The sequence below is a fragment of the Canis aureus genome, chromosome 25 (assembly GCF_053574225.1).
Source record: "Canis aureus isolate CA01 chromosome 25, VMU_Caureus_v.1.0, whole genome shotgun sequence".
In the NCBI taxonomy this organism is placed as follows: domain Eukaryota; kingdom Metazoa; phylum Chordata; class Mammalia; order Carnivora; family Canidae; genus Canis; species Canis aureus.
Window position 1 is genome coordinate 22,544,576 of NC_135635.1, and position 19,327 is coordinate 22,563,902.

The following is a 19,327-nucleotide window of genomic DNA, read 5'->3' on the forward strand; positions in this document are numbered from 1 at the left end:
ATGGAAAATGCAGAGTGGTGTGTAAAGTTTGGGGTGGATATGTTTATCTCTGTTAATGGTATGGATGCTTTGCAACAAAGACTTGCTGAATATAAATTGAGGCTGGTGGTGGTCATACATTATGTATAATATTGAAGAGCTAATGCCACAAAAGCCTGCATTTCCTGGGTAACAAAACATTTAATATAGAATCTACACATATTATTTCACAAGTCAACTCAAGAGGTTAAAACTGATAGATAATAAATTGAGGGAGAGTGGTATAAAGAATCCATCCTGTTTTATTTTTCCAGTAGACAAGCAAAATATTTATTTCTTTAACTTGTTAATGCTTTAGACTAGAATTATTTTCTAAACAAGACTGGTGCTGTTTCATAGATCCATAAAGTTTTTTCTCACTATGCATTTAATATTCATTCTTCTCATCTTTTTCAGTTCAAGTAGCAATGCTTCTCATGAAAAATTTTCAAAATAGATGTCTAATAAAATAATTTTGTGTTTCTCTTTTTAAGCACTGAGGAAATCATGCAGGAAAAGCACAGAAATCATTCTGTTTTGGGGTGAAAGCATTCATATTTGATAAGTGATTTGAAAGTAAAATGAGATTTTATATGAAAATTTTACTTTTTTTATGGACTTATCTTTATTGGTATTCTTTTCAGGAAAGAGTCATTACTAAAAGAAATATGAACATATCCAAAATATGTGTGACAAAGTACAGTTATTGATAATTTGTGTTAGAGAAATAAAGAAATCTTGCAAAGTGAATATGAGAAAGATCCTAGTGATAAAAAAACTTCCAGGAGAGTAGTATTAAAGACAAAACCCGAAAACGTTTTCCTTTATGTGAACATAGGACTGCTACCTAGAAATACAATCCAAAAGATATAAAGGAGAAACAACAAATTACTTGGGGAAAAAACCCCAGAAAATTCCCTAGTAAATCTCTGTTTTCAGAATGTCATCTATATCATAACGTGGCCCCTCTGGATGGCTGCCAAATCACTGGACTAGAAATGTGGTTATGGGATCTAAGGCATAATCTTTGTTTCACATTCTTGTTCCACCCCTGAAATTCTTTTTACCACATTTAAACCATCAATTGGTAATTAGTTTAACATTTCTTGTGTATATGTGGGGACTCTGGGCTCTAGTGAAATCTTATAAAACAGTTTTTAACATATACCACAGTGGAGAAAAAAAGCAAACTAACTAGCCACTCCACCTTTAGCTTTGCACCCTTCTGGCTAGAATTACATGCAAAAACCAGCACGACTATGTTGGTCTGACTGCTGCTGAGAACAGGGGTAGTGCATATTCATCTTAGAGAATAAGCAAAGCCAGATTGCACTTTTCAGCATTTTGTAGGGAGGCACAGGATTTACATCCAGGGTATAATCTTGGCATATATTAATGTATATTTATTGAGTATCTACTCTGTGCCAGGTACAGTTCTACTCACTGAAATATGCAAAGATGAATGGAATACAATTATGATTTCAAGGGGCTTACCATAAGGAGGGGACCTGAAATATTATACAAACAGCTATCATAAAGGTAGGTCTGATATGAAACTTTGATTGTCCGATATACTCATACACACCTTCAAAGAAAAATAGATTGAAACTGTTACTTTTTGTATACTTTCTGCACCCCAAGGCTTTAAGATTCAATCTGAGACCAACACCCAAATCCAGAAAAGGTCTGGAGCAGAAGCTGTGCCCAAGACAGGAGTCCAAAATTGAGTGCCTTGCTGGCCCCTTGATTAAGCGCACCTTCCAGAAGTTTGAATGTGAGACAGGCAGAGAAAATAAGTTTGTTGGTAATGTGGCTGAAGTTGAAGAAGTAGAGATAGATGCTTACCACACCACTGTGATTAGCAGAAAATCAGAATAAGGAGCAAGCAATGAGGTGCTTCTTGAGTGGAAGGAATGGGGATGGCTAACCCAGCAGAACCCTAGAACTCCTCCTGAGGCCGGAGGGTCCCAACCACTGCTGTGTCCTGGAATCAGGCTCTGTTCTCCATCGCTTTGCCTGTTGAGACTGGTTCTATCCTAGGCGCCCTGGGTATGCCTATTCCTCACATACTGAGAAGACTTCTCCCAACACAACAAAATGTGGGAAGTTTAAAGGGTTATTTATATGCACAGCAGTAGAATCGTTCTTACCTTGAAGTTTTGGCATCAGACACTTAGAAAGTTCACAGATATTGCAATGAATATTGTGAACAAGATAAGTGGGCAAAGTACAAAGAAAGGTAAGAAGAATGGAAAATTTCCCTTGCTAAGAGAATCAGAGACCAGCCTTCACAGAGACATGGTCATTAGAACAGAGCCTCCATGTCAGAGAGTGTTTAGTTGGAAGTGAGGGGAGAGACTGCTCCCCAATGTACTGTCTTAAAAGAGGATTTTTAAGCTGTTCTTAGGGTATTCCGTGGTTGCGATAGTTTTTAAAGCTACAATAGAAATACATTGGTGATAACGTTATGAAAAGAGCAGTTAAAGGGCTCAGATTTTGAAAGTGGTCAGTTCCCCATAAACGCAAGCACTCGGTCTTACCCCACACTTGCCTTTGCAAATGCGTGAGAGTTAGGGAGGATTCAGACTTGGAAATAAGAATTATAGGCAGCAGACAACGTCTTGGAGGTAGGGCAAGGAGGGAAGTAGTTTAGCTTCAAATCAACACCAAAAGAGGAATAGTCATGGGAAATGAGGTTGGAAAAGCAGATCCAGATTTGAACTTTATTCTGGAGGTATTTATGATTTCTAAATAAGGCGGCAGGGTGGGGGCATGGGATGTCATTGTTGTGCTTCAAGAGCATTCATCTGAAAATAGATTTGAAGAGTCAGTGGGGGCAAGTTAGGAACCCAGTGCAAAAGCCCAACTGAGGAGTAATGTGTATTATGGTCAGTGTAAAACTAAATATACTTGACAGTGTTACTATTCAGTATCTGTGTCAGTGTCTTGAATTGATAACATCTTCATTATTTATTTATTACAGCTCTTTATGGTAAGTCAGTACCATAGCAATACTGCACATGTTTCTTCAATTTATAGCAATAAGATTGCATACAAGATGCAAAATTCCAAAACAGCTTGTTTCTTCAACAGCACATAAGGAAAAATAACAACCATTCCATACATTGTTTACTATTTTAGGTAGAGATGTTACTGAAACCTAGTAAGTCCCAATTTTTTTTTTTTTTTTTTTTTTTTACAAAGTGGATGCTTTTTTTCTTCTTCTTCTCAGATATTTTGTGAATTCTCAGATTTGAGAGAAAACCAAAAGCAATCTACTTTTTGATATTGTTTTATAGGCTAATGTCTCAGGGCATAACGCTGCACTATGTAAGGATTTTTTTAATTAAAAAAATTTTTTTGTTTATTTATTCATGAGACACAGAGAGAAAGGCAGAGACATAGCAAAGGAAAAGACAGGCTCCCCACAGGGAGCCTGATGCGGCATTTGATCCCAGGACCCCAGGATCATGCCTTGAGCCAAAGGTAGACACTCAACCACTGAGCCACCCAGGCATTCCTATGTCAGGATTTTAAAACTCACATCTCACCATGTGTAATTACACTCATTGCAGCAGCTTATCTCTATCTGAAAGCAAGCTCATGATGAACGGTTTTCAAGTGTTCTATTCCAGAAATATTTGAGGAAGATAGCCCAACAGTCTCTTGATAATGGCATCAAAGCTTTTCTTTCTTTTTTTTTGCTTTTTCTTGGAGAATTTCTTATTTTCCTTAGAAAAAGAACCAGACCAATGGATCCCCAATCTTTTCCATCTGAGATACAAAGGATTGGAGCTAATCACAGTCATCACATACTTCATGGGAACTAGCTGCAAGTCCTACTCAAGAGAGCATAGGAATATGCACTTCAGTTTGAGAAGCATGTACTAGGGTTAAACCTGACCATAAATTAAAATTTTGAAGTCAATTCAAGTATGAAATGCTTTAACATTAATTAGAAATGACTTATGGATATCCTCACCACTAAATACATCTTAACACCTTGTCAGTTAAAAACCTCTAGCCTTGATGATCCTGTCACCATCAAGGATTATTCAGTGTCGGTAAAGCCCACACATACAACATACTTCCCCACCATCCACACACGTGCTTATTCCCAGTCTTAACTAGACATAGACTTTGTCTTTCTTCGTTCTTTCCTCTGTTTTCTGAACTTTGATTTTTCAAACTCTCTCAACAATTATATATAATTGCACAGAATTCACTCTTTAATTTTAGATACAAATGCATTTAATAATAACAAATTTTCATTTGGAACACTAGATGGGTTGTTGAGGGTTTGTTTTGTTTTATTCATTTTCATAAAACTGATTTCAGGCTTGTAAGTATCCTACACCATAAAGAAAAAAGCACAAAATGCACAGAATATGTTTGAAGGTACTTAAGTACCTTCTCTCCTATAAAATCATGAGGAGAATTTGTACTCTGTTCACATTTTTTTTTCTATTAGCAGAACTCCTTTGGGTAATCCTATCATTAACTTTTTTCTTTAATGATTTTATTTATTCATGGGAGACACAGAGAGAGAGGCAGAGACACAGATAGAGGGAGAAGCAGGTTCCCTGCGGGAAGCCTGATGTAGGACTCGATCCCAGGACCCCAGGATCATGCCCTGAGCCAACGGCAGATGCTCAACCACCCAGGTGTCCCCTACCATTAACTTTTAAAAATACAAGCTGTATAAAATTCTGAAACCAGAAAAAACAATGGAGTAGACTGTCCATTTGTCCTTATTTGTTGATGTAATAGCTTACTTCAGGATGGTTTTTTGGAAGTACATATTAATTATATTTTGGCATATTTTCGTTGTTGGCCACATTCTCATCATTCTGACACATATCAAAGTTTATTTTAGGATTTCTGTATTTTTTACTCAACAAATATTTTTTGACTGTCTACTATGTATTCTGGTGATGGGAATTCACCAGTGAATAGAACAGATACCAATCTTAGCTCACGTATAGCTTAGTTTCTGGTGGGGAGAAGACAGACCGTGAACAAATAAATAAGTCAAACATATTGTGTGACAGATGGTGATCTGAGGATAAAAGCAAAGCACATAAAGGAAAGAGAGTTCTGGAGTGGAAGGTGCAATTTTAAATAAGGTGGTCAGGGACCTCATTGAGAAAGAGGCATTTCAGCAAAGACCTGAAGAGAGTGAATCATGTGGTTACCTGAGGAGAGGAGCCTTCCAGGTAGGAGGAACCCTAAGTGCAGAAGCCCTGAGGTGACTGTATGCCAGTCTGTCCAGGGAACAAGAGGAGGCTGGTGTGACATCAAAAGAGGAGGAGGAGCTGATGTAATTAAGATCCCTAATCACTTGACTGAATTAAAAGGGAAATTACAAAAGAGTGCCTAAAGGTAAGTGTGCCATAAGAAGCAGAAATTGCAGATGTGTTCTCCTGTTAGCCTTCAGGCAAACTGCCCTGATGTGGAGAGGGTCAAGGCAGGCTTAGCAGAGCACCTCACTACCACAACCACAAGAACTAAATTCTGCCAACAACCAGTGAGCTTGGAGAAGGACCCCAGCTCCAGATGAGATCACCGCCCTGGCTGACATCTTCACTGCAATCTCAAGACACTGGGAAAGGGACCCATTATGCTATGCCTAGACTCTTGACCATGGAAACTGAGGTAATAAATGTTTATTACCTTAAGATGCTCAATTTGTGGTACTTTGTTATGCAGTAATAGAAATTAATATAGCTACTAGAAAGTGATGAGAACTTTAAAGACAATGGGAATAGGAGATAATAAGGGAAGCCGCTACCTCTAGCGCTGAGACACAGCACCCAAGGAAGGGACACTCTACGGTCCCCTAAACCCCACACCCTGGGCTGAGATCCAGACCCTGTGCAAGAGGGCAGGTGTGGCTCACTGAAAAGCAGAGAAGTTGCTGTGGCGCAGCACTGGTAGGGCTTGTTGAAAATCCGCTTTAGGGAACTTGCTGGAAATCTGCCCTCTGGGACAGGAGTCATCAAACTACAGCCTGCAGCCTGGCCCACCACTTGTTTTTATACTGTCTAGGAGCTAAGAATGGTTTTGCATTTTTAAGTGGTTGAAAAAAATCAAAAGAATATTTTCTGGTATGTGAAAGTCACATGAGAAAAAGGTCAATGTTTATAAATAAAGTTGTATTGGAGCACACACCAAAAAAAAAAAAAAAAAAAAAAAAAGAAGAAGAAGGAGGATATACAATGAGGAAATTAGGAATGATCTCCTCATAGATCATTTTGAGAGTTCTGCCTTTGAATGAGATGGGAAGTTATTGGAGGTTTTGAACAAAGGAGTGATGAGGTTTTATTGTGATTGACCTGAATGTCAGTGTTTGAGGTCACCTAATGATGACTTCCAGAAAGCCAAGGTGTTTTATGGAGCTGAGCTAAGATTTAGTGTCTGAGAAGTTTCATAGTTTTGGTTTTGTTGTTGTTGTCCTTGTTGTTTTTATTTAAAAAAAAAAAAAAAAGGAAGGAAAGGGGACTCCTGGGTTGCTCAGTGGTTGAGCGTCTGCCTTTGGCTCAGGGCGCGATCCCAGGGTCCTGGGATAGAGTCCAGCATCAGAGGGCCCTGCCTCTCCCTCTGCTTATGTCTCTGCCTCTCTCTGTGTGTCTCTCATGAATAATAAATAAAGTCTTTTTAAAAATTTTTTTAAGAAAGGGAAGGAAGGAAGGAGGGAGAGAAAGAGATCAAGCATTGTTGAGACATTGAGAGTAGAAACTTTGATTAAAACATTATCCATACTTCTGATGAGGCTGATGAGTTAAAATAATCTGGAGAATATATACAGACGGACCCCAATTTACCATGGTTCAACTTATAATGTTTTACTTTTAGTGGTGAGAAGGCCATGCACATTCAGTAGAAGCCATACTTTGAATTTTGAATTTGGACCTTTTCCCAGGCTAGTGATACTCATTATGATCCTCTCCTGTGGTGCTGGGTAGTGGCAGCCACAGCTCCCAGTCAGCCATGCAATCAGGAGGGTAAACGACCAGTATACTGACAATCATTCTGTACCTGTACAACCATTCTAGTTTTTCACTTTCAGTACAGTATTCCATAAATTACATGAGATATTCCACACTCTAATTATAAAATAGGCTTTGTGTTAGATGATTTTGCCCAAGTTACGCTAATGTAAGGGTTTTGAGCATATTTAAAGTAGGCTTGGCTAAGCTATGATATGTGGTAGCTTAGGTGTATTCTTTGCATTTTTGACTTTAGATATTTTCAATTTATGATGGGGTCACTAGGAGATGTAACCTCATCATAAGTTAAGGAAGATTTGTAGTGTGTTTATAGTCATAATAAACACATGGTAATTCTTTGTCTCTACTCACAGCTTTTTCTTCAAGCCAGGACAAGCCCTGCCACTGTGTCAGTTAAACCATCTGCAAAATGCACAAAAATTGTATTTGGAAACATTTCCTTGGCATTCTGGGATATTCAATTAAGTAATGTCTGTAAAGTACTTCAAAATCCTGAAGAACACAAAACTGACCTAAAAAAAAGAATTTTCAATTATTGTAAGGAAGTACATTATTTGGGGCATCTGTTTTACCTTTTTATATTATCTTAGTGATAACTTCTTCCAAAAACTATTATCAATGGATACCGTATAATAGGGACTCAGCCTATTCTGAGACATAAAACAATAATTTTGGAAAAAGCTAATTACTAAATCTGGCCTTGTTTTACTACCAAAAAAATTGAACAAAATTTCTTTTGAACAGTAGTTCTCAAAGTGTGGTCCTGGCACCTCTGAATGTTCTAAGACATTTTTAGGAGGTCTGTAAGGTCAAATATATTTATAATAACACCTTTAAGCTATTATTTTCTTTCTTCATCTTCATTTCTCTTATGAGTGTACATTGGAATTTTCTAGAGGCTGTTTCATTCTAAATTGATAGAATACAAAAAAAAATAGATAGAATACAGGAGCAGATATGAGAACCTATCTTCTTGTATTAAGCCAGACATTACAGAGATTTGCAAACATGTTAAAATAGTGCTATTCTTTTCATTATTTTTCAAGATATAGGTTATTTTCATAAAAATATTTTTTATGTTAACATTCAATAAGTTTACTACTGTTATTTGAAATGAATAGACAAGGAACTTCATAATTTTTTTTAAAGATTTTTTTATTTATTCATGAGAGACACAGAAAGAGAGGCAGAGACACGGGCAGAGGGAGGAGAAGCAGGCTCCATGCAAGGAGCCCGATGCGGAACTCGATCTGGGGTCAGGCCCTGAGCCAAAGGCAGACACTCAACTGCTGAGCCACCCAGGTGTCCCAAGAATTCCATATTTTTTAAGTGTGTGAAAGGATTCTGAAATCAACAAGTCTGAGAACCATTGTTTTAGAATGTGATTTACAAGAGAGCAGACGTTTTTTGTGTTGTGCATCGATGCATCAGGTACCCCAAAGAGTACCTGGTTTATTAAGTACTCAGCAAACACTTGCTAAATGAATACATGAATGAATGAATGGTTACTAAATTGTCAGATAAACTAACACAGACTTCTTAAGGGTCTGAAACAAACAGTAATATTTGGGTTGTTGAGGTTTGTACACACATTAGGATAGACTTATTTTATGCATGCACTAGAATTATTCATGAAAATAATTCAGAATAATGTGAAATAATCATTTATATTTCCATTTACATCCTCTCCACACATTCAAAGACCCCTGATAAGACAAATAATCACCCTTGGGGTGCCTGGGTGGCATAGTGGTTGAGCATCTGCCTTTGGCTCAGGGCCTGATCCTGGGGTCCTGGAATCAAGTCCCACATAAGGCTCCCTGTAAGGAGCCTGCTTCTCTCTCTGCCTATGTCTCTGCCCCTCTCTCTGTGTCTCTCATGAATAAATAAGTAAAATCTTTTTTTTTTTATATATATATTTTTTTAATTTATTTATGATAGGCACACAGTGAGAGAGAGAGAGGCAGAGACACAGGCAGAGGGAGAAGCAGGCTCCATGCACCGGGAGCCTGACGTGGGATTCGATTCCGGATCTCCAGGATCGCGCCCTGGGCCAAAGGCAGGCGCCAAACCGCTGCGCCACCCAGGGATCCCTAAATAAGTAAAATCTTAAAAAAAAAAAAAAGAAGAAGAATCACCCTTTTAATGAAAACCAAGTTCTTTTGAGTTTTCAGCATCTGAATGACTGGTCCTCTTATCTTTTTGGTACATTCACAAACTCCTATATCTTAGCTTTCACTGGACATTTGACAAGGCAAATAATCTTCCATAGAAACTAGAAGAATTGAGCAAAAAAACGTGACTTGCTTCTTTTAGCTGAGGACATGTGGATACTAAATTAGAAGCCTGGTCCCAAAGGGTTAATGCTCCTAGACTCCAGAACTAATGTTACACTATATCTAATAACTGTAATTAAGGAGAAAAGACAGAAACTAGGAAATTCAGGTTTGTAATTAATAGTAGTCCAATGAGCTCTTCCTTGGAGAACTAGAAGAAAGCAATTAAAAAAATAATAATCTGACTTTTAAAAATTATTTATTTGTTTATTTGAAAGAGTATGTGGGCATGCACAAGCAGGAGCAGGGCAGAGGGTGAGGGAGAAAGAGGATCTCAAGCAGACTCTGCATCAAGCATGGAGCCGGAAGGGAGGCTCAATATCAAGACCCTGAGATTGTGACCCCAAATCAAGAATTAGACAAGTAACCAATTGAGCCACCCAGGTGCCCCCTGACTTTGAATATCCTTAAAGACAAAACAAGCATTATGTAAAGTACTATTGCGTTAGGTAGGTAGAAATAAAAACAAAAGACTTAAATTGATTTGCAAAGACCTTACTTAGAATGGATTATTTGTCCTATTATTTTCTCCAGAGCAACTTATCAGTAAATCTTTATTAAAGTAACTACTATGTGCTAAGCTCTCCCTGGCTCATAAAATCTGAAAATTCAGTAGTCCTTGGCTCATAAAATGTACATTTCAGCAGAGAAAGAGACAAGCAAACAAATAAACAACAGAGATAATTTCAGGTATGAGCACTAAGGAAAAGAAGGAGACAGGCCATTGTGTTAAAGGGTGATTATTTGAAGGGTCAAAGTGAGGGAACAGGGTGGGGAGTGACAATGTAGAGTGGATGCTGGGGAATCTCTCACTGAAGTGGTGGTTTCAAGCTGACACCTGAAAGGCAGGAAGAGGCTTGCTGGCAGGAGCTTGCAAGGACAAGGCCTCAAAGAGTTTGGAAGAAAAAGGTGGCTAGTGTAGCTGGAGCCCAGAGAGGAGAAGGGTCCTCCTACATGGTATGGTCAGAAGCCAGTAAAAACAATGTCATGAAATAGCTTGAAGAAATTTGAATTTTATTTTTGAGTGCAATGAAAAGCCTTTGAAGAGCTTGTTCTAGTCATGTGATTCAGTTTGCATTTTGAAAATCAGTCTGAAAAAAAAAGAAAAAAAAGAAAAGAAAAAAAAGAAAATCAGTCTGGCTGCTTCGTGGAAAATGGATGACAGAGGAACAAGAGTAGAAGCAAGGAGACTTGTTAGAGATGACTGTCCACCTGGGATGGGGACAATGGATGGTGGTTTGGACAGCAGTGGTGGCAGTGAAGAAGGGGACAAGTGGACAGATAAGGGATCAATGTGTTCTTTGTTTAAAATTATGCATAAAACTTATCTGGCTTATAAGAGGAGTTTAGCAAATGGTAGCTTTTATGTCACGGCTCTATCCTTAAGCAAGAAGCTTGCAGAGATGAACAAATTTGTGCTAGCTCCCAGGACTAGTAAATTCAGCCAGTGCACTGTCACTGGGTACTATTACACCATTCACAAAATGCCTTACCTGCAGTCTTTTTCCTTCCAATCTTTTATGCATTTAGCTGCCATCCTGATCATCCTTAAACGTTGCTTTCATCATGTTTATCTTGCTGATAAGCACAGTATATGTATTCATGCAGTTATTGGGTAATTGCAGTGAAGTAGGCTTACATGGCGCGTGGGGGTAGGTTCATACACCTAAGGTAGGGTTTTTGCCTCTGGGATTTTATAGAATTTGCTTGGGGAGACATGATTAACTCAAATGAAATAATAGAGAGATCAAAAGAGATGGCATAATTAGCAAAGCTTTCATAACAGAGGTAGGACTTCTAGATCTTGAAAGGGAAACTCTTAGTAAAGGGAGAGGCAAAAAGATGCTAGGTTAAAAGAAAAGCAAAAATAACATCCTGGTTTTGTGGCATAGAGTGGGGATGTGCTTGAGAGGTGAGAGTCTGCTCTGGGAAAGTGGAAGACAAAGTTGCAGGGCAGGATGGTGCCAGACCGTGAATGTGATCAAAAGCTGGGCATCAAGGATTTGGACCTGATTCAGCCAGATATAAAGTGTTATTAAAGATTTGTAAGTAAGATTCGGTTGAGTGAAGGCTTTACTGGGACCAATGATCATTTCTCCCTCTAATTTCTAAGGTAATTATCATTATCTTTAGGTACTCATTAGGTACTTAGCTTATAACTCTTTGCACTTTAAAACTATATAATCTGTAATGACTGCAGCCTGTATGGAGTAGGTGCAGAGTAAATGTTTGATGATGATGAAAGACATGTGTAAGGAAGATGAATTTGGCAACAGCATATGGCCTGAATTGAAAAGAAGAAAGCCAAGAGGTAGGGAAATCATGAGGATGTTGTTCCAGAAATATAGGCATGAAGGAAGGAATGTGGAAGAGACAGATATGAGAAGATACTTAGGAAGTATAATTAAAGGGAACCGAACCAATTTGAATGTGGAGTGCGTTAAAAATTAATTTAAGTTTTCAAGTCTAAGTGTTTTGAAGGGTCACGATGCCACTCGGGTAAGATGGAAAACTTTGGGGAGAGGGAATTGGTTTGGGGGAATAAAGTGAAGAATTTGGTTTTGGACAGTCATCCAGGATGATGACAGGATATTCATTTAGAAATGGCCTTGGAATTTGGCTAGATGAGAATGAAGTGACTATGTAGATACAGGCTGGAGTTTTGTTATAATTTTATTCACTTCGGCAAATATTTATAGAGGCCCCACTATGTGCTAAGAGCTATGGGATATAGAGTTAAATGGGGCAGAGACTTTGAGGAATTAACCTAACAGGGAAAACAGATATGCGAAAGGGAATATAAAGCCTAATAAAATGAGTGTCCAGAGGAGATTATATACTGAGGAGGTGAATTAAATAGTGCCTTAGTGGTACAAATTTCTCCAGAGAAAACTGGAGAGTCCATGAAAGTACTCATAGGTAACTCTTTCTGCTTAATTTTTCCTCCCTGTGTCCTGCTATTTCTGGCCACCACTGTCTAGACTCAGGATTGGCCCTCAAATAAAGGCAATCGTCTCTAAGCTGGGCATGAAGAAGACCAACAACCAATCAGGTGGCCCATCAGGAAAATTGTCTTCCATAAAAGCCCTTCTTACTGAATAGTGAATGACAGATACACTTAGATCCTCTCTCTTGGGATGTTTTAAGTGTAAGTCACAGAGAATAGTCACTAGAAGCAGACATAGCAGTAGAAGTTGGGACTGTATATGAGAAAGAAGCGGAGAGATGCTGATTTAGAATGACAAAATTACTAGAGCATGGGCAATAGATGCTTGTCAATGAGGGAATGAACAAGGCACTAGAGCCTGTTGTGGAATCATAAGAACTGCAGTTGATTTCTGGAATCAACAATAGTTTTGGCTGCTGCTATGTTTTTCTAAAGTTTCCTTATTTCCTTAAAATAAACCCTCAGTATTTGTAGTGCTCTGAACACGTCCTGGCAGTTTGTATCTCATAAGAACCCAGCTAGCACAAAGGAATTCCTGTTGTTTTGGCTTTCATTATATCTGCAGAAGAGGGTATCTTGTGAAGGATAGGTCAGTATGATCTTCATAAAGCAAGATCAAAAGGATGTTCACAAGGGCACGTGCGTATGTGGCTGCCTTCCCAGAAGAGTGTAACAGTAGAGGGTAAAAACCTCAGTTATATCTTAGAGCAACCCTGAATCCCCAAATTTATACTTTTTGGTATTCCTTCTCTCTTTTCTCATCATGATCACAGTATAGGTCTTGGTGCTTGACCTTGGGGAGAGCAGAAAAAAGGAGAGCCATGGAGACTATTCAACGCAGCCACCAAGCTTAAGGAAGAAAATCCCAGAAGACAGTAGGCAGCGTAGATGCCAAGAGCAACGTGTCAAGATCAGAGTTTCTGAGTGTGTAGACGGCTAACCACCAGTTTATGATCACATGATTTGTTAAAAATGAAGATTTCTAGATCACCTTGCCTCAACTGAATGGGATCTTTGGGTGGGAGACCGAGGAACTTGCATTTTCCTAAGTATGCAAGGTGCTTCCCTTTGAGACTCACTGCTGTGAGCCTGGTATCAAGGAAAGGAAGAGAATGTTGGCTTCTGAGGAAGCACTCAGGACTGAAGGGTGGAAAAGCTTGGCAGAGCATACGCATACATTGCTGTAGGAGTGAAAAGGAAGGAGAGAGAAAGTGTGTGAGGTAAAACTGGAGTAGAGGGTGTGCAGAAAAGAGAGTGGGATGCAGGTTTGCTCTGGGAATGAGCCTAGATGATAATTGAGACAATGGAGATGGATTAGGTTTCTGCTAATGCCAGAATTTTCACCATCAGCATAAAAGTGCTATATAACGCTTTCCCCTCCTCTTTATTATAGTCCTTTTAAGATTTATGGAGCACCAACTACAGGGAGAACATTGTATTAGCAGCTGTCAAGGAAAACAAGAGCTTATCATGTACTTAGAGTTGGACAAAATAAATCTATAATTTATATTTAAGAGCGACTACAGAGCAACATGCAAGTAAGTGCAAATTCACTCATTTTACCAAAACTCATTGTGTTCATTAAGTGCGGATACTTTCCTTGACTCCGCAGGGTGTGGTTTATCAGAAGGTGACCTGGGTGAGTTTAAAGGCAGATTTTGAAAGAAAGTGAAAACAGATTACAGTCAGTTTAAGGCATTCTGAGTAAGGATTTAGAATCATAGAGTTCAGAAAGAGGGTACATAACTTCATTCATTTAACATTCCATAAATATTTATCAAGTGCCTCTTGTGTTATAGACACTGGAAATACAGCGGTAAGTAATAGACAAAAATCCCTGCCCTCCCGGTGCTTAGTATTCTGGTGGGAGAAAGACAATAAAACACAATAAACAAATTGTACAGTATATTTGAAAATGGTAAGTGATTTGGAAAAAAAATAAAGCAGGGAGAAAGGATTTTGGAGGAGGAGGGAGAGCTGCAATATCAAAGATGGTCTTTTGGGAAGAACTCACTGGAAGGAGACGTTTAAATAAAAATCTTTAAGTAAGTGTCAGGAAGATTTGTGGATATGTAGTGGACATGTGTTCTGTTAGAGGCAGCAAGTGCAAATTCCTCCACGAAAAGCCTGCCTGGCATTTTCAAGGAACAGCCAGGAACCAGTGTGTGTGTGTACACGCACCCCACCCCGCACGTGCAAGTGAGGAACGGGGTAGTAGGATAGAGGTCAAAGAGGAGAGGGGTGAGGGGTGTTACATAACCTAAGGCAGTAGGACCTGGAGATTTTTGCTTTTCAGTCAAGTGGAATGGGGAGCCACTTGAGCAGGATGGGAGCCTCTAGAGCTGAGACCAGAGAAGTGAACATGAAATGACACAGACACTTCATTTCAGCTGAGTGAACTTGGGCCCAATTTTTAGCCTCTCTAAAATAGTGACAAATATTCCTCCTTATGAGGTTGTTGCAATGATTAAATAAGATGATTTGTGCAAAACTTTTATTTTTTTTTAAAGATTTATTTATTTATTCACGAAAGCTATAGACTGAGAGAGGGAGAGAGGCAGAGACACAGGCAGAGGGAGAAGCAGAGTCCTCGAAGCCCGATGCTGGACTCCGGGATCATGACCTGAGCAGGTGCCCAACGTCCCTGTGCAAAACTTTTAGCAACGACCTGACATAGCGTAGACACATTCTTTTCCCTTCCCTGTCTTCTATTTCCTCATTTCTGTCTTTTCCACCTGCTACTAGGTGCTAGGAGAAAAAGACCAGAGTAAGCCTTGCAGGTAACAGCCCACTTAAGGGGGAGGTAGAAAAGGGTGACAGTTGGTGTAAGGCCTATGTTAAGTGAGGTAATAGCTGAGATGCAAAAACAATCGTTATGTCGTGTTTTACGGTGTGGACGAGAGAGAGGAGAGAGAGAGAGAACTGCAAGTAGAGATTCAGATAGGTGGTCCTATTAGGTACAGACGCTGGTCGGCCAGGCCTCGGTCTTCATTTTTTTATTCATGATAGACATAGAGAGAGGGGCAGAGACACAGGCAGAGGGAGAAGCAGGCTCCATGCAGGGAGCCCGACGCAGGACTCGATCCCGGGACCCCAGGATCACGCCCTGAGCCAAAAGGCAGGCGCTAAACCCCTGAGCTCCCCAGGGATCCCCCAGGCCTCGGTCTTTTAAAACCCACCCCAACAATTTACCTTTCTAGGTAGTTTATCAGACTCCGGGATATGGCAGCAGTTTTAATTGCTCCGTTGTTGAGCGTGTTAACTCCCTGCACGTTACCCGATTAATCTGGGGTCTTCTCCCAGGTCTAAACTATCACGGGGCTCTTCTACTTGAACAGTTTGTCTGGTCTGTGCCGTCAGGGGCAGTAGGCACCTTTGAGGTCGCTGCCTAGAACGACCTGTGATGACTTGGAAACCTCCCTAAAGACAACAACAGAAAAGCAACAGACCTTCTCCCGGGGAAAGCCTGTGTCACGCCCGCTCGGGCTTGGGGCTGGGGCTGGGGCTGGGGCTGGGGCTGGGGAGCCCCCCGGGTGCGGAGGCTGGTGCACCCCCAGGCGAGCGGCGGCGCGGACTAGCCCGCGCGGGGGAGCTGTCTGCCGGATGTCAGGGTCCCTAAGTGCCCGGAGTCGCCTCCCACAGTTGCTCCCCGCATGTTTATTTACTTGCTCGACCGGCGGTAACCGAACGCGCCCGAGTGCGGCGGGCGGCGGCCTCCTCGCGGCTTCTCCGCGTGCTCCCGAAGGGCGTACGGCGGGGTCGCTCCCCGCGGGCTCCCGGCGCGTGCAGCCCCCCGCCCCCCGCCCCCCGGCCGGTGCGGGTCTGCGGCCGCAGTCCCGGGGCGGGCCGCCGCGTGGGTGCCGCCCAGACCGCCGAGGCTGCGCCGGCCCGGCTCCCCCGCCCCCCGCCGCCCGCCGCCCGCCGGCGCGGCCCCCTCCTCCTCCTCCTCCTCCTCCTCCTCCCCGGCGGCGCTCGCGGGCTCCCTCTCTTCCCTCTTCCCACACCGCCCTCAGCCGCTCCCTCCCCGCACGCCGGTCTGGCGAGGAATCGAGCGCCGCGCGCATCGATGGTCCTGCCCTCTGCGGCCGCCAGGCCCCGAACCCATCGGTGAGCTCGGAGCTCGATTTCCCTAGGCGGCGGCCGCGGCGGCGGAGGCACAGCGGCGGCGGCGGCGGCGGTGGCGGCGGCGGCGGTGGCGGCTGCCCGGCCAGTACTCCCGGCCCCCGCCATTTCGGACGGGGAGCTAGCGCGGCGCGGGCACTGAAGGCGGCGGCGGGGGCCAGAGGCTCGGCGGCTCCCAGGTGCGGGAGAGAGGTACGGCGCGGACCACCCCTCCCGGGCCCCTGCCCCGGTCCCGACCCTCCTCGCCGGCGCCGGGCGGGGCCGGCGGCGAGTGAATGAATTAGGGGTCCCCGGAGGGGCGGGGCGGGGAGGGGGCGCGGGCGCGGGCGCGGGGCCCCGGCGGGCGGGCGGGCGGGCGGGGCGGGGGCGTCTGCAGGGGGAGGCGCGGGGACGCGGCGACGCGGGGAATGAGGAATGGGCGGTGCGGGGCTGAGCAGGGTGAGGCTGGAGGCGGCCGCCGCCGGGGCTGCTTCCTGGACGGGGAACCCCTTCCTTCCTCCTCCCCGAGAGCCGCGGCCGGAGGCGGCCGGGTGCGGAGAAACTCGCGGGCTGGGCGGGCTGCCCCTCGGGGCGGCCGGGTGCGGTGGAGGTTACTCCCGATGCTCTCCAGGCTCCCCTCCCCCTCGTCCTCTCTCTCTCTCTCTCTCTCTCTCTCTCTCCTCTCCCTTCGCTCCCGCACCTCTTCCTCCCTTCCCAGCCCTCGGCTGCCTCGGTTACTGCCTCCTCCTCTGCTGCATCGAGCATCTCTAGGACGGAGGCATAAACTTCTCCCTCGAGCGCAGACCGGACGGATAGTGGTCCTTTTCAGAGTATAGGGTGGGTATGGGAGTAATAGGAGAAGGTCACGTTTCGGAAGAGCCGAGGAAAGTGCTGAGGAGACCACTGTTGGTGGTTATTGTGTTTGGAAAAAAAAAAAAATGCATCTGCAGCCGAGTTCCTGACTGCTCCCCTCCCCCATGTATGGGCTGTGACATTGCTGTGGCCACAAAGGAGGAGGTGGAGGTAGAGATGGTGGTGGAAGAACAGGTGGCCAACACCCTGCAACGTAAAGCCCGTGACTTCGTGAAAAGGAAAAAGTTAATCCCAGAAGGTCTGTTTTGCTTTGTCAAGTTAAAACACACACACACACACACACACACACACACACACACACAAAACCCGCAGAGCAGAAACAGGGCTTTTTCCTTGCTAGTTGAGTGTAGACAGCAATAGCTAGAATCCTACTTAAAGTTTAATTTGCCTGTTCTTGTCCTTTCCCGTGTCTCTTGTATATTACCTTTGTCCTCACAAATTTGACCCCCATCCCAAGAAGTACTACTAAATGGCACTCACACACATTTTTTTTTTGTTTTTTTAAATTGACTTGCAAAGAGGACTTAATTGTAGCAGTCTCCCAGCCAACTGCCTGAAATACTCTTAAGCATGTGTATGCTCTAGCAGAAGTCCTAAGCTACCTTCTTAAGTCTTGGCATTTATCAAAATAAGAGTTAAAGCAGAAAGGTACTTTCTGATTTTTATACAATATACATGTTATATTTGTAGTGGGGAAAAAAAATCATTTACATAGAAATTACAAAGGGAAATTCTGTTCCTAATCATCATCTCAGAATCAACCATATGAGTGATGTCACTCTTAGGTGACTAAGGTCCAACGTGCTGACTTGACCATATGATAGACTATAGACACCAAATACGGTTGATATCAATACTGTTTACTTTGAGACTGTAGACATCCACAGCCATACTTGATTTTAAGAGACTGTAGATGAGAGGATAATTCAGTTTTATGATTCAAGTGACTTTCTTTTTCCTGTAACAAAACACTGGGGTCTAGTCCCACTTTACCCCTCTGTAGCTATGGGTGAGGGCGGCTCTTTCTGGGCTATGATCTTCAGTAAGACTCCGTGGGAACCCAGTTCTGTCTAGTGGATTTAAATATTATTTGGTTTCTAAAATCCAATACAGGGATTTTTTTTTTTTTTCTTCCCCAGAAACAACGGCTGCATAAACAGGTAGACACCAGAAGGTGTGTGTCTCTCAGAATTCACACAGTTAAGCTCTAGTCTGGCATCTGTCCACAGTATCTCCTAGGCTATCAAACTTTTTAGTTGAAAGGACACCTTATACTCTTGAAAATTATTGAAGATCCCCATATGGGGTGTGTCGATACGTACCCTAATACAAATTAAAACTGAGAATTAAAAAAATTGGTTAATTCATTTAAAAATAGAAATAATAAGCCTATTACTTGGTAACATAATAGCATTTTTATGAAAACGGTTTTTCAAAACAGAATAGTGGCATTGTTTCACATTTTTGCTAATTTCTTTAACTATATTGCTTAATAGAAGACATCTGTATATCTGGTTCTGTGTTCACTGTATTGTGATCACGCCTGGAAAACTCTGCACTTGTGCAAAGAGTGGAAAGGGTAAATAACATTGTGGTAGTAATAGTATTGTTACTATTAGTGTGGTTTTGACCTCTTGGACCCCCAAAAGTTTTAGTAATGCTACTGGATTCTCTTGGATGACAGTTTGATTAACTACTGTTCTAGGCTATCCAAATTGTTGAGGGGGAAGGATAGGCAGAGAGGTGGCGTACATTTTGGTGTGATTCTTCTCATTGTTCCCCATTTCCTATGGCCTGTTGGAATAAAAAGTGGGAGTGAACAGGATAAGATACATGCTTGTAGAGGCTTCCATGATGGCCTAGCACATAAGGCTAGGTGGCACAGAATAGGCCACGGAGCTGTAATATAACAATTGTGTAGCCTAACTGTTCTTTGTGAGAAGACCAAAATAGCTTAAGGAGGTAACGGTTAATATATTATCATTTGGAAAATCATATTACCTTTCCTTTGAGGGTGGGGTACTGCCTATTTGGATAATTCT

At 42.3% G+C, this 19,327-nt stretch overlaps 1 protein-coding gene across 3 annotated transcripts in view; it reads left to right on the forward strand.

Moving 5' to 3' along the window:
• Nucleotides 1-16,326: 16,326 nt before the first annotated feature.
• The window catches only part of KRAS (KRAS proto-oncogene, GTPase), a 38,923-nt gene continuing 35,922 nt past the window's right edge, over nt 16,327-19,327 (forward strand). The window contains exon 1 of one of the 3 annotated variants that reach the window (XM_077870710.1): nt 16,327-16,612. The gene's annotated coding sequence lies outside the window, so the exon portion shown is untranslated. Of the gene's footprint in view, nt 16,626-17,502; nt 17,524-19,327 lie in introns of those variants that run through there. The other 2 variants (XM_077870709.1, XM_077870707.1) reach the window with 2 other exon arrangements.